This window comes from Nicotiana sylvestris, chromosome 1 (genome assembly GCF_000393655.2).
Source record: "Nicotiana sylvestris chromosome 1, ASM39365v2, whole genome shotgun sequence".
Classification (NCBI taxonomy): Eukaryota; Viridiplantae; Streptophyta; class Magnoliopsida; order Solanales; family Solanaceae; genus Nicotiana; species Nicotiana sylvestris.
The window spans coordinates 84,531,231-84,543,583 of NC_091057.1; positions in this window are offsets into that span (position 1 = coordinate 84,531,231).

The window sequence follows — 12,353 nt, forward strand, 5'->3', positions numbered from 1 at the left end:
TGGTGGCATGATTTGAGAGGCGACAGCAGGAAAGTTGTGACAAAAGCATTGGGCGGTCTTATTGGGCTCTTGAAGGTTAAGCCCAGAAAAGACGTGATTGAGGCCTTGATACCATTCTGGAACCCAGCACATAATGTATTTCATTTTGCTGATTTCGAGTTAACTCTTACACTGGAGGAGATAGCAGGCTATGTCGGTTTCGAAGGGAATCTTAGAAGTCAATACCCGATGGCACCGAGAACAGTAACCCCTCCCAAATTTTTGGATTTGTTAAGCATCAGTCGTGACATCCGAGACGGAAATTTGGCCAAAAGGTTCTGTACCTTCTACTTTCTGTATCGACGTTACGGGAATCCTCGTGGCTTCGAAACGCCAAATATCGGTCTTACTCATGCGGGAAACCAAGACAAGTGGGAAGCTTGGAGAGGATTAGCTTTCATAGCAGCGTTCCTGGGTATTTTGGTTTGCCCTAGAAAAGATGGGAACATAGAGTTGGGACTTGTAGGGATAGCCGATTCTATGATGAAAAAGGCAAATGGGACTATAGTGCCGCTAATCTTGGCAGAAATTTACCGAGCACTGACCCATTGTCGAGAAGGAGGGAAGTTCTTTGAAGGGTACAATATGCTGTTACAACTATGGATCGAGGAACACCTTTGCCACCATCCTAGATACTTGAATTGTGGTATGACTGGCCTTGAATGCATCAGAAAACAAGAAAAGCGGGTGGAGGGTGATGAGTTCCTGGACGGTACGGAAGCATGGCATGCTCATTTGAGATCTTTGACCGCAAATAAGATCGAATGGACATTTGGTTGGCTCTCGGTCAACGAAGTAATCTATATGTTGGCTAAGGTGTGTTTTTTGCTGTTGATGGGTCTTCGGAGTATCTAGCCTTATGCTCCGCACAGAGTCCTACGTCAGTTAGGCCGATACCAGACCATCCCACACAATGAAGATTTGAGTCAGCAAGTCATTGAGTTAGAGTCAAAAGCTGCCTTCCCAGAAGAAAAAGTGCGTCAGGTTTGGCATCAGTGCAGATCCTTAGGGCCTAATACTCAAGTGCGAGATCTATCCAGAGGCGCGGTAGAGCCTAATTATACTGCCTGGTATGGAAAAAGATCCCGAGTTCAACATGAGCTCGAAAGGCCCGCAAAAAAACCCCATGTCCAACAATTCACCGATGGAGCACAAGTGCAATGGGACTAGCTGACCAAAGAAAACGAGTACAGGGCTACCATAAGAAAACTGGAAAAGCAAGTCAGAGAACTTCAATTCAAAAATAGCTTGCAAGTCGCGGCGAATGAAGGAGAAAAGAAAAAGCTAGCCAAAAAAAATGAGGTCATTCGAGCCCAAATTCAGAAAATGAAAACAGCTGCAGAAAATCCAGCCCGACGTGACAGAGATGAAAAACTCATAGCTAACCTAAGGCAGAAAGTAAATGACTATAGTTTTGATTTGAACAAAGCAGAAATCGAACTAGCCAAGGCTCGAAAGCAATTGGCTAAAAACGCAGATGAACGAGCACGCCTGGTTAAGCAGTTGAAAGAAAAATACGACAATGAGGTCGCAGGGTTAAAGAAAAGGGTCATCGCCACGGAAAACAAAATGATCAAACAGGCAAAAGACTTCAAGGTTGAAAGGGAACATTGTTATACAACATTGGCACAATTAGTAATAGATTTGCAACAACTTCAGGAGCAAAATCATGCGGCTGAGCAAACTTTGGAAGCCAGGGCCCAGCAGATTGGGCATTTGTTACAAGAAAAAGGCGCCATAAGAGAGAATTAGAAGCATCGCCGACTACATCATTATGAAGTGCCAGATCTGTGAGGATATGACTCGCACTACCTTCTTTGCAGTAGCAATAACATTTGTTAAACAGATAATAAATGACTTGGATCGACTTCAAAGGGAGCTTGCATATAGGCCCGCGGCGAGATCGAATGATGTCCCTCGGGCACCAGGAGCATTGATGTATTCATGATTTTTCCGTTTGAGTCTGTATTTCCTTTTTTGTTAGCGTCTGTCAGTCACGTGGAGTTTGTATTATTGTCGAGTCTGTATTTTCTTTGTTGGAGTATGATAGTCTATTTTCGGAATCTGTATTTCATCTTTACATCGAAATCTGTTAGTCTTTTGGAATTTGTTAGTTTTGAGTTTTGTAATGGAAGCATTTGTTCTTTTTTATGAAAACTGAAAATCCCAAAAAATGTTTTAATTTGCACTTATATCTAAGAACTACGCTTGGTCTGATTCATGCGGTATCATGATACGTAGGCAATCTCCATAGGATTCGACCGTAACCAAATAAAAAGAGAGAGAGAAAATAAGAGGAAAAACAAGAGAGTAAAGAAAAGAAAAGAGCGGAAAAACAAGAAAGAAAAGAGAGAAAATAAGAAATCAAGAGAGAATAAAAACAAAGAGAGAACAGAGGCAAGAGTGAAAGGAAGGAAACAAAAAAGAAAGGAAAAGGGGGAATTTTGCAATTAAAAGTAAGAAAAGTCTGGGATGAAGCATAAAACCGATCAAATATATAATAGAGACAGTTAACTGTTTAGGTGCATTCATGCCCTATGTGCGGTTACCAATCTGTTAAATCCTAATCGCTAACAAAGTTGTTGTTTGATGTATTAAGTTCAGGCAGGTGGTTAGTTGATTGGCATTATAGCAACCCACTCATACAACACCCGATCAAAAAACAGGCTGAATATGGCCAACCAAGAACCGGACACAAGTATTGTTGACCCGTCAAAAGAGGTGGAAGAACTAGATGTTAATGCAATGAGGGAAGAGATGCATAAGTTAAAGCAGCAGATTGCTGAAATGTACCTAGCCTGGGCCAAGGGGCATCCACCACCGGTTTATCCCGCCAACCCTGCTTATATCCCACCATCAGCCCAACCTCCAAAGCCTCCAACTGTGAACTCATCTCCAGCCTTTCCCCTCTACCAACAATGTCATGGCGCCACTTCCCATACTTCTCAAGATCCACCACCCAAACAAGTCTCATACCCTCCCCCACCAATTACACCTATTTTTGTGGCACCTCTACATGCTACATTACATCGATCTTCCAGTAAACCCATGTTCCAAACTCACCACAACCAGTACTATCCCCCTGAACCCACCTTCAAAGTTCTAGAACCATATTCTTGCACCCATCATCTTGATCTCCCGGTAGAGACAGAGAAGCCACCCAAAAATCTCGTGCATGAAGAGATGATCAGAAAGGTCAAAAGCTTAGAACAGTCGTTCCGAGATATGAGGGGGTTGGGAGGTCAAGTAAGTGTGGCCTATAAGGGTTATGTCTGTTCCCAGATGTTCAGTTGCCAGCAGGGTTCAAAATGCCCAAGTTTGATCTGTAAGATGGGCATGGTGACCCAGTAGCACACTTAAGAGGATTTTGTAGCAAGATAAGAGGAGCAGGTGGAAGAGATGAATTGCTGATGGCATATTTCAGCCAAAGTCTGAGTGGATCGGCCTTAGAATGGTATACCAGACAAGATCACAATAGGTGGTACACATGGGACGATTTGGCCCAAGCCTTTGCCTGTCATTTTTAGTACAACCTCGAAATTATCCCAGACTGTCTATTGTTGACAAAGATTGAGAAGAAGCCTAGTGAGAGCTTCAGGGTATATGGATTCTGTTGGAGAGATCAAGCATCGAGGTTTGACCTTCCGATGAAAGAAAGCGAGATGGTTGATTATTTCTTGCAGGCTTTGGAACCCACTTATTTTGGTCATTTGGTGTCAGCAGTAGGTAAGTCCTTTAATGAAGTTGTTAAAATGGGAGGCATGGTTGAGGAAGGACTCAAGTCCAACAAGATCATGAGTTATTCAACAATCAAGGCGACCACCCAGGCCATTCAAAACGGTACTGGAGGTGTACTCGGGAAGAAGAAGAAAGAGGATGTTGCTACAATTGAGTCGGGAGCTTGGGTTGCATCCAGGAACATTCCACGTTACTACAACCCGTCTCGACCCTACCACCAAAATTACCCCCACACTCCATATAGTCCACCACAACACTACTACCCACCGCTCGATCCCCATTTTTCCGTCCATCACGCACAAACCTATACCAAACCTCCTGCTCACGCACAATGGCATGCGCCGGCTCCACAAAATGCCCATCCACCCCCGAAAGCCTACAGAAACCCCCCTGGGACAAGTTTCCGGACAAATCAAGCCTTTAAGAATGGGAGGTTGCAGAAAAAGAAGACCTTTACTCCTTTGGGAGAATCATATGCTAGTCTATTCCATTGACTGAGACAGTTGGGTATGTTGAATCCGATCGAGGCTAAACTGCTGAATCCCCCTCCCAGAAATCTTGACCGCTCGGTGAGTTGTGAGTATTGTTTAGGGACCCCGGGTCACGACACAGAGAAATGCTGGAAATTGAAAACAGCTATTCAAGAGCTCATTGATACTAATCAGATCGAGGTCCTAGCCCCGGAGGCACCCAACATCAACCAAAACCCATTTCCAGCCCATCATGAGACTAATATGATTGAGATAATGCATAAGGGAGAGGAGCCTAAGAAGCCTTCGCAAACCGTCATGATGATTCGGGCTAGTGAAGCCAAGCCATTTGAAAAGTCAACAAGTGAGAAGTCTGTGATCAAGTTGAATGGGGCAAATAATGAACCACCTGTGGAGGTCAAGAAGGGGTACTCAAGTGACGTTGCAGGAAAACATGAAAGAGCAAAAGTGGTTGTGCCAGAAGTGACGAACAAGCCTGTGGTAATTATGAAGGGTGTCTCCACAGATCCTGTCATTATCAAACCGGTAACTCAATTACCGATAGTCAACAGCAAGGCAGTCCCATGGAATTATGAACGAGTGACAGTGACTTACAAGGGGAAAGAGGTTAAAGAAGAAGTGTGTGAGACTCATGGTTTGACTTGATCGGGGAGATGCTTTTCCCCCGAAGAGTTGAGAAAAGCTAAGACCTCAAAAGATAATCCAGTGTTCGTGAAGAAAGCGGTGACCGAGGAAGAAGCAGAAGAATTTCTGAGAAAGATGAAAGTACAAGACTATTCCATTGTGGATCAGTTAAGGAAGACACCAGCTCAGATCTCGCTCTTGTCATTATTGATCCATTCAGATGAACACCGTCGGGCTTTGATGAAAATCTTGAACGAAGCCCACGTTCCTGACAAAATCTCAGTAAACCACTTGGAAAAGATATCTAACAAGATATTTGAGGTAAACAGAGTCACTTTTTCTGATGATGAGTTGCCCGTGGAGGGTACCAAGCACAATAGAGCCCTCTATCTGACGGTGAAATGTGAATATTTCGTGGTTACTCGGGTACTTGTTGACAATGATTCCAGTGCAAATATTTGCCCTCTTTCAACTCTGAACAAATTAAAGGTGGATGATGAAAGAATTCACAAGAATAGTATCTGCGTTCGGGGATTCGACGGGGGAGGAAAAGATTCAGTCGGGGACATAGTGCTTGAGCTTACAATAGGGCCAGTTGAATTTACTATGGAATTCCAGGTGCTCGATGTGGCTGTTTCTTACAATCTGTTGCTAGGTCGACCCTGGATTCATGCTTCCAAAGCGGTCCCGTCTACTCTGCACCAAATGGTTAAGTTTGAGTGGGATAGACAGGAAATTGTTGTGCATAGCGAAGACAATTTGTGTGTTCCCAGTGATGCCATTGTTCTATTCATAGAGTTTGAAGATGACAAGGGGTCGTGGGTCTATCAGATTTTTGACACAGTAGCGATAGAGAAAGTTCCTTAAGGGAAGTGCATGCCAACTCCAAGGATAGCTGCTACATCAGTCATGATAGCCGTTGAAATGTTGAAAAATGGTTTTATACCAGGCAAAGGTTTGGGCGCATCTATGCAAGGTATCGTACAACCGGTTTCTCTTCCTAAAAACTTGGATACATTTGGTCTGGGGTTCAAGCCCGTAGTCGCAGACATGAGAAGAGCTAGAAAAATGAAACAGAAAGCATGGGCCCTTCCAAAGCCAGTCCCGCATCTTTCCCAGTCATTTGTCAGGCCTGGTACCAGAAAACGCCCAGTGACGGCGGTTCCCATTTCGGTGGTTGATGTGGATGAAGATTTGATGGAAAGGTTCGAGAGGATATTCACCGATGTGAACATGTTGGAAGCTGGAGAGGGTTCTAGCAAGGCGGATGTGCAGTTTGTTGGGCCCGGTGCAAAGATTAACAATTGGGAAGCAACTCCTCTCCCCACCAGGAGGGAGTTTTGTTAGTTTGCTTTGATTTTCTTTCAATTTATCTGGATTATTCCAGGGTTGTAATTCAGATTCTATGTTTCGTCCATTTGGATGTATAAACCCCGTTGTCTTTAATTTCAATGAAATGAAATTTCTCTTTTCCTTTCTTCCTGATAGTTTTATTTTTGTTTTCCTTTTTCCTTGTACAGTTCTTTTTATGCTGGCTTCAATGATATGACATGCATGCGGAATCTACGGCCCAGTCTTAAATGCCAATCTAATCTTGAAATAGTAATTCAAGAAATAGAGTGTGATGTTGAATCAGAATATGAAGAGGACGAAGCCTTTGAAGAGATTAGTAAAGAATTAAGCCATTTTGAAGAAAAACCCAAGCCTAACCTGAGTGATACAGAAGCAATCAATTTAGGGGACCAAGATAATGTCCGGGAAACTAAAATAAGTGTCCATCTTGAACCACAACTCAGAGAGGATATAACTAAAACACTGTTCGAGTATAAAGATGTTTTTGCATGGTCCTATGATGACATGCCAGGTCTAAGCACTGGTTTGGTGGTTCACAAATTGCCCACTGATCCGGCATTCCCCCTGTCAAGCAGAAGGTGAGGAAATTTAAAACTGATATGAGTGTGAAAATCAAGGAAGAGGTCACCAAACAGTTTAATGCAAAGGTCATTCGGGTCACTCGGTATCCCACTTGGTTAGCCAATGTAGTGCCTGTGCCGAAGAAGGATGGCAAGACCAGGGTGTGTGTTGATTATCGAGACCTCAACAAGGCAAGTCCCAAGGATAATTTCCCACTGCCGAACATCTATATATTGATCGATAATTGTGCCAAACATGAAATTGGTTCTTTTGTGGATTGTTATGTGGGTTACCACCAGATATTAATGGATGAGGAAGACGCAGAAAAGACAACATTCATCACGCCATGGGGAACGTACTACTATCGGGTCATGCCATTTGGTTTGAAAAATGCCGGGGAAACTTACATGAGGGCAATGACGACCATATTCCACGACATGATACACAGGGAGATCGAGGTTTATGTGGATGATGTGATTGTAAAGTCTAGAAAGCAGTCTGACCATGTCAGAGATCTGAGAAAGTTCTTCCAAAGGCTTCGCAGGTCCAATCTCAAGCTCAACCCTGCAAAATACGTGTTCGGTGTTCCATCTGGAAAGTTGTTGGGATTCATAGTCAGCCGACGAAGTATTGAATTAGACCCGTCAAAAATCAAAGCCATCCAGGAATTACCACCTCCAAAGAACAAGACTGAGGTGATGAGTCTGTTGGGAAGATTGAATTACATCAGCCAGTTTATTGCTCAGCTCACAACAACTTGTGAGCCTATCTTCAAACTATTAAAGAAAGATGCTGCAGTCAAGTGGACAGATGAATGCCAGGAAGCATTTGATAAGATAAAGGGGTACTTGTCAAACCCACCTGTGTTGGTCCCACCAGAACCAGAGAGACCTTTGATTCTGTATTTGATAGTCTTGGACAATTCATTTGGATGCGTGTTGGGACAGTATGGCATTACCAGCAGGAAGGAGCAGGCCATTTATTATCTCAGCAAGAAGTTCACAACTTACGAGGTTAAGTACACTCATCTTGAGAGAACGTGTTGCGCCCTCACTTGGGTGGCACAGAAGTTGAAGCACTATTTGTCATCTTACACTACTTACCTCATCTCTCGTTTGGATCTGTTAAAGTATATCTTTCATAAGCCTATGCCCGCAGGGAGGCTCGCAAAGTGGAAAATCTTGCTCACAGAATTTGACATCATCTATGTGACTCGAACTGCAATGAAAGCACAGGCCTTGGCGGACCATTTGGCCGAGAATCCGGTTGATGAAGATTATGAACCTTTGAAAACTTATTTCCCCGATGAAGAGGTGATGCACATTGATGAGTTGGAACAAGTTGAGAAGCCGTGATGGAAACTTTTCTTTGATGGGGCTGCAAACATGAAGGGCGTGTGGATATGAGCGGTACTTATTTCTAAAATAGGGAAGCACTATCCTATTACGGCTCAGCTTCGTTTTTACTGTACCAACAACATAGATGAGTACGAGGCATGCATTCTGGGTTTGAGGTTAGCGGTGGATATGGGTGTCCAGGAAGTCTTGGTCTTGGGTGACTCGGACCTTCTGGTGCACCAGATTCAGGGAGAATGGGAAACACAGGATCTGAAACTCATACCGTACAGACAATGTTTGCATGATCTTTGTCAACGATTTCAGTCAATAGAATTCAGGCATATCCTAAGGATCCATAATGAAGTTGTCGATGCTTTGGTTACTCTAGCGTCAATGTTACTTCATCCAGATAAGGCTTATGTGGACCCTTTGCATATTCAGGTCCATGATCAGCATGCTTACTGTAATATGGAGAAAAAAGAACCTGATGGGGAGCCATGGTTCCATGATATTAAAGAATACATCAGGATGGGGGTATATCCGGTATAGGCCACAGGCGATCAGAAAAGAACAATTCGATGATTAGCAAGCGGATTTTTCTTTAGTGGAGGGGTATTGTACAAAAGAACTCCAGATCTGGGATTGCTAAGATGCATAGATGCTAGACAGGCCACAACTATCGTGACTGAGGTACACTCCGGAGTTTGTGGACCGCACATGAGTGGGTATGTGTTGGCAAAGAAAATTCTCCGGGCAGGTTATTATTGGCTCACTATGGAGCGAGATTGTATCAGTTTCGTGCAAAAATGTCATCAGTGCCAAGTGCATGGAGATTTGATTCATTCTCCACCATCTAAATTACATACAATATCTGCACCATGGCCTTTTGTTGCTTGGGGAATGGATGGCATTGGACCAATCGAGCCAGCAGCATCTAACGGGCACAGGTTTATTTTGGTGGCCATTGATTATTTCACCAAGTGGGTAGAGGCTAAAACATTCAAGGCTGTAACCAAGAAGGCGGTGGTTGATTTTGTGCATTCAAATATCATTTGCCAGTTTGGGATACCGAAGGTGATCATTACAGACAATGGGGCTAATCTCAATAGTTATCTGATGAAAGAGGTATGTCAGTAGTTCAAGATTACACATCGCAATTCTACCCCGTACCGCCCTAAGGCGAACGGAGCAGTTGAGGCGGCCAACAAGAATATAAAGAAGATACTTCGAAAAATGGTAGAAGGTTCTAAGCAGTGGCATGAGAAGTTGTCGTTTGCATTGCTCGGTTATCGCACTATTGTTTGTACTTCAGTAGGGGCGACTCCTTATTTGTTGGTGTATGGCACCGAAGCAGTGATACCCGCAGAAGTGGAAATTCCATCCCTTCGAATTGTCGTAGAGGCTGAGATCGATGATGATGAGTGGGTCAAAACCCGGCTGGAGCAATTAAGTTTGATCGATGAAAAGAGACTGGCAACAGTGTGTCATGGCCAGTTGTATCAACAGAGAATGGCAAGAGCATACAATAAAAAGGTGCGGCCATGGAAGTTTGAAGTGGGTTAGTTAGTATTGAAACACATTCTTCCTCATCATGTTGAAGCAAAAGGGAAGTTCACCCCAAATTGGCAGGGGCCATTTGTTGTAACTAGAGTGTTGTCCCATGGCACATTATATTTGACATATGTAGAAGGGAAATGTGTGGAGATGGCTATCAATTCTGATGTAGTCAAGAGATACTATGTATGATTTCTTTGTTTGATTGTACTTGTTTGTATTTGGCATGTCTTGAATATTGGAATGACGAAGGCATTTTGTTATGCTATCTAAACACTTTATCCCTTGTCACCCCTCTTGAGCCTTATTTGTTTCCTTTCATACCCCTCTTTCGGAATCAGTAGCAAAGATCAGGAACACAAACGTGAAAGATAAGTAAAGGAAAAGAAGAAAAGAAAAGAACAAAAAGGTAGAGAAAAAAAATGAAAATCAAAAAAAAAAAAAAAAGGAAAAAAACAAGAGAAAGAAAAGAATGAAAAGAAAAAAAAGAAAAAAAACAATAAAAAAAGAAAAAGAAAGCAAAAAAGAGAAAGAAAAGAAAGAGAAAAAGAAAATCACAACAACAAAGTAGTCTCTATGGCACGAACTACGTTCGACCTGATTTCTTTTAAGGATACGTAGGCAGCCTCACGGTTCGGTCTCATCAAAATAAAAATCCAAAAGTCCCCAAGCAAGAAATTGGGGCAGAAGTTGTGGTTGTTGTAAGAAATCTGATTCCGAAAGTTGTAATTTCGAACCCATTTGAATGGTTTTGAGCCTCTTATACTCTTTCTTGCTAATCCCATCCAAAAGCCACATTACGGTCCAAAGAAAGACCTTCCGATTAGTCTTCGAGAAATGCCAAGTCGAGCAGGTAGAGGTGATTCATATCAAGGGCAACACTTTGGTCCAAATAGGGAAAGAATAAAAAATGAGAGAGTCTTATTGGTGAAAACCCTCACGGGCACTATAAGGCGACGAGAGCTGAGAGGAATCAAAAATGAGAGAGTCTTATTGGTGAAAACCCTCACGGGCACCGTAAGGCGAAAACGAGTTGAGAGATGAACGAATGAAAGAGGTCTGCTGATGAAGACCTTTCAAGGCAACGCAGGATGAACAAGGTCAGGATTTGAGTGAAGAAATCAGGTTATGGAAATTCCGGGGCAACAAAGTATGGCAATTGAAAGTTGATTGGTTGGGCGGATTGGGCCGATTAATCCAAATTGCATGTCATAATCATCGGTGCTAGCTGCTCCACTCAGATAAGTCTCTTCTCTTTTCCTTTTCAGATAGTCTCCTAGTTTTGGATTTTCTTATCTTTAACTCTGAAAGTCATTGCATTTCATTTCTTTTGGGTTTATTTCTCTAAGACGTTCCTCAATGTTAGTTATATTTAAGCAAATAAGAAGGAATTTCAAAGTTCACTACCAGCTTCAAGATTGCAAAGCACAGTGTGGCCAGAGCATACCAAAAATAGCATGGTGTAAGGTGGGATAAAGTGCCGGCAAAAGTTTCATCGGCAGAATGATTTAGTAATTTTATGGGAGATGCAGAGTTTCAGTTAAAGGGGTCCGAGGTGTGAAACAACGATTTGGGTATAGAACACTCGGGTCATTTAATGTCATGGGGTTTGAAAGTCAGTCAGACAGTCAGGCGGTTCAGGGCCAGTGCGAAGAAGACAGTCAAAACAAAATAATGCAGTGGAAGGATATTCAGCACGAATGCTATCAACTAACCACCATCTTAAACTAACAAAATGTTCTTTGATTGAAGCAGGGGCAGAAAATTTCAATTGTTTCGGAGAAGCCTTCCGTAGAGAAAGGCAGTCGCCAAACATGTTTGATTTTTTATTTTCAGGACCCTCCTGGAAAATGGGACCTAGTTTAAATGTTCAAAATAGCATAATCTAGCATAAATGCATCCTAAAGGAATATAAGTTGGCTTAGAAGTTTGCATGTTTGAGATAGGATTCAATTAGGAGTTTTCAGGACCCTCCTGAATAATGGGACTTTTTTTTAAGATTTCGATTAGATAACAACATTTAGCGTAAATTCTGTTGTAGGGTAGTATAATTCAGCCATAAAAGTTGTCACTCTTAAGATAAAATTTGACCTTAAAATTTCAGGCCCACCTGGATAATGGGATTTAATTTTAAAATTTCAGGAGCCCACTTGGATAATGGGATTTAATTTTAAAATTTCAGGACCCTCCTGGATAATGGGATTTAATTTTAAATTTTAGGCCACTCCTGGATAATGGGATTTAATTTAAAATTCCAGGACCCTCCTGAATAATGGGACTTAGCTTTAAGATTGCGATTAGATAACAGCATTTAGCGTAAATCCTGTTGTAGCTTAGTATAATTAAAGTTGTCATGCTTAAGATAAAAATTTGACCTTTGATTTTTAGGACTCTCCTGGATAATGGGATGTAGCTTTAAGACCCTCTTAGATAACAGGATTTAGCGGAAGTCACACCTTTAGAGGATATAACTTAGATTTAAAATTATTGTTTAGGTAAGAATTGTCAGGACCCTCCTGGATAATGGGACCTAGCTTTCAAATTCTTAGTAATACTTGGTAATATGATTTAGTTTTACACTCACATCTGTACCCAGCCACCAAACTGGGGCAGAAATTTTTCTTTGTTTTTCGTCTATTTTGTTGAAGTCAGGAGC